The following is a 3,117-nucleotide window of genomic DNA, read 5'->3' as shown; positions in this document are numbered from 1 at the left end:
GAAGTATCAAAACCTAAAACTTCTATTGTCTGGCAATTTATGACTTTCGGTAAGGAAAACAATGTTTTTATTTGTAATAAGTCTAAGCAACCTTTAAAACATAGACAAGGGGGGGTCAAGAGGGGGGGGGGGCTTAAATAGACATTTGTTATCTTGTATTCGATTCAATATAAATAAGCTAAAGCATTAGCCGATAGATAAAAAGAAATTCCAGTTAATGATTTTGATATTAGTGTTAATGAATCAGTAGGGGCTCCTAACATGGTTCTAGGAACATTAGATCCTTCTAATTTGGGTGGTCCACTAACACAACGTAGATATAATAAGGAAAGACATCGCGAGAAATTTAGCTAAAATGGTTTCTAGTTGTGCTTTGGCTTATAGTTTTCCTTCAAATTCCTATTTTATTGAATATATTCAACAAACTTATAATCCTGCTTTTAGAGGTTTTGCATGAAATACTGTTAAATCTTATGTTTTTGTGTATCAAGGTAGACATCGTCGATATCTTCGTTGTTTGTTTAGCATATTAAATTGTAAAGTGTCTATAACTTCGGACATGGATCGCAGTGTTAATGGACATGATTATTTAACTATTACAGCACATTGGATTGATCATAATTGGAATTTGCAAAAATGAATTTTAAATTATAAAGAATGTGTAGATAAAATAATTGGAGCATATTTAGCTTCAAACATTTTAAGTGTTTTAGATTATTACATGCTTATAGATAAAGTAATGTTGGTCGCATTAGATAATGCATCTAATAATACAAATGTTGTAAGTATGTTAAATTTTAGATTATGTCAAATTGATGGTAAAGATTTTCATGTTAGATGAACATCACATGTATTAAATTTAGTTGTACAAGATGGTATTTCATTATTTGATTGTGGTTCAAAGAAAATTGAATATGTTGCTGCCTGTATATTTTATGCTAATAAAGCTGCTAGAATTAGGGAATTTTATTAGCATTGTTTACTATGTGAATTGTCACCAAGAAAAATTCCAAGACATATTAAAACAAGGTGAAATTCTTTTTACGAAATGCTTTCAGTTGCTTACCAATATAAAAGACCTATACAAAAGGTGTTTAATGCTCATAATGCTGACCCATTAGATAGAATTTGTGATGAAGATTGGGAAGAAACTAATGAACTATAAGAATTTTTAAGACTTTTTTATGATGCTACAACCATGTTTTCTGGAACTTATTATCCTATTATTTCAACAGTATTAATAAAGATTTGTGCTCTTTCAATTCAATTTTCTAAATATAAAAAAAACAATTAAAAAATTTAGAGTTGCAATTGAAGTTATGATTAAAAAATTTTAAAAATATTTTTTTCTATTCCTCAGATTTATTTAACTTCTACTTTACTTCATCTTGATTATAAATTACGAGGTGTGCAGGCACTTGTTGACACTTTTTATGATACTTAAGAGATTTTACCGGAAGAAATTCCAACTTGTGAAACGTTAAGTCTAGCATAAAAGTAGAAGCAAAAAATTTGTATGAAAAATATGGAACTATGTAAAATACTCAAGGAGAAGTTGGTCAAACTTCTAATCCTAAGAGTAAAGCTCGAATTTCAACTTATATGCGAGGTTTTCTTGGTCTTAATTCTACTAACCATGATGATTTTGAAGAATATGTTAGTCAATATTTGGCAGCAGTGGAAGACAAAGATACCAATGAAGATTTATTAGGATGTCAGAGGAGGCGGAGCATTGCATTTCCAATTTTGAGCAAAATGGTTCGTGATGTTCTAGCTATTCAAGTTTCATCAGTTGCATCGAAGGCTACTTTTAGTGCACCAAGGTTTCAAATTTGTGATCATAGACATTCATTGGCAGAGGAAAGTTTGGAAATATTGCTTATTTAAAGATTGTGTTAATGCCGAGAGGAGGAATAATAATTTGTCAAAGTTAAATTCAAAACAAGAAGCTTGGATTAAAGCGGTAATTGAATCTATTGATGATGAATTAGAGTTACAAGAGTTTCTAGCAAGTTTGTCAGCAGCGGAGAATGTCACCATCGATCTGTTGCGACAATTAGAATTAAATTTTAAAAGAGAACACAGATATTAAATTACATTTGAGAACTAATTGAAACAGAACCGTTCTTAGAAAATGACTGCGTAAATTAGTTATTCATCTAATATTTGTAACAAATATTAGTTTTACATATGAGAACTTATTGAAACAGAACCCTTCATAGAAGGTGGTTGCGTAGATTACTCCACTAATATTTGTAAATTGTAACTTCTAAGTTCTGAGTTGCAATTAGATTTTATTGAATAAATTTGAAGGATTTATTCAAGTCTTTTTTTATACAATTATTGTCTTGTATTTTAAGTTTAATATATACATACATATTTACATATATATTTAACTAACTTTAAAATACTTAATTTAAAAATCAAAACTTGACATTTGAAATTTCAAGTTTAAATTACTTTAATATATTTAAAATACAAATTTGAACTTCTCAAATTTGAAACTTGAAACTTGAACCTCGAATTTGAAATTTGAATTTTGAAACTTTAAAGCACTTAATTAAAAATCGAAACTTGACATTTGAATTTCAAGTTTAAATTACTTTAAATATTTAAAATACAAATTTGAAGTTCTCAAATTTCAAATTTAAAACATGAAACATGAAACTTGAAACATGAAATTTGAAATTTGAAAATTCAGTTTGAAATTTGAAAACATAAGCATTATTTATTAGCTAAAAATTAAAATTTGGTTACCAAATAAACTAAAAATGTTATTCAATAACATATAATTTCAATACAAATAAATAAGTATATAAAAAATAAAAAATTCCCCGTCCCGTCCGTCCCATCCCCTATCGCCAAACCCCGTCCATCCTGTATATATAGTGGGACAGGATGAGATATATTTTTGTCACCCCAATCCCGATCCCAACAAAATCCCGCCAGCGCCGTCCCCTTGTCATCCCTAGTCATGTTATAAAAAATTGCTATAGGCGAAGTATTGGTTTGTGCTTGCAGGGCAAACTTATAATATTGTTTCTAAAAACGGATGTTGAGTACTATATATGTAAAAAATAATATTATTTAACATGGATTATATATATATATATATAT

General features: G+C 28.6%; 1 pseudogene; it reads left to right on the top strand.

The window, feature by feature from the left end:
- Window positions 1-1,602: 1,602 nt before the first annotated feature.
- LOC114075222 overlaps window positions 1,603-3,117 on the top strand; it is a 5,458-nt pseudogene continuing 3,943 nt past the window's right edge.

Source organism: Solanum pennellii, chromosome 1 (genome assembly GCF_001406875.1).
Source record: "Solanum pennellii chromosome 1, SPENNV200".
Taxonomy (NCBI): domain Eukaryota; kingdom Viridiplantae; phylum Streptophyta; class Magnoliopsida; order Solanales; family Solanaceae; genus Solanum; species Solanum pennellii.
Note: the sequence above shows the minus strand (reverse complement) of the source record. Positions and strands in the feature narration are given on the sequence as shown.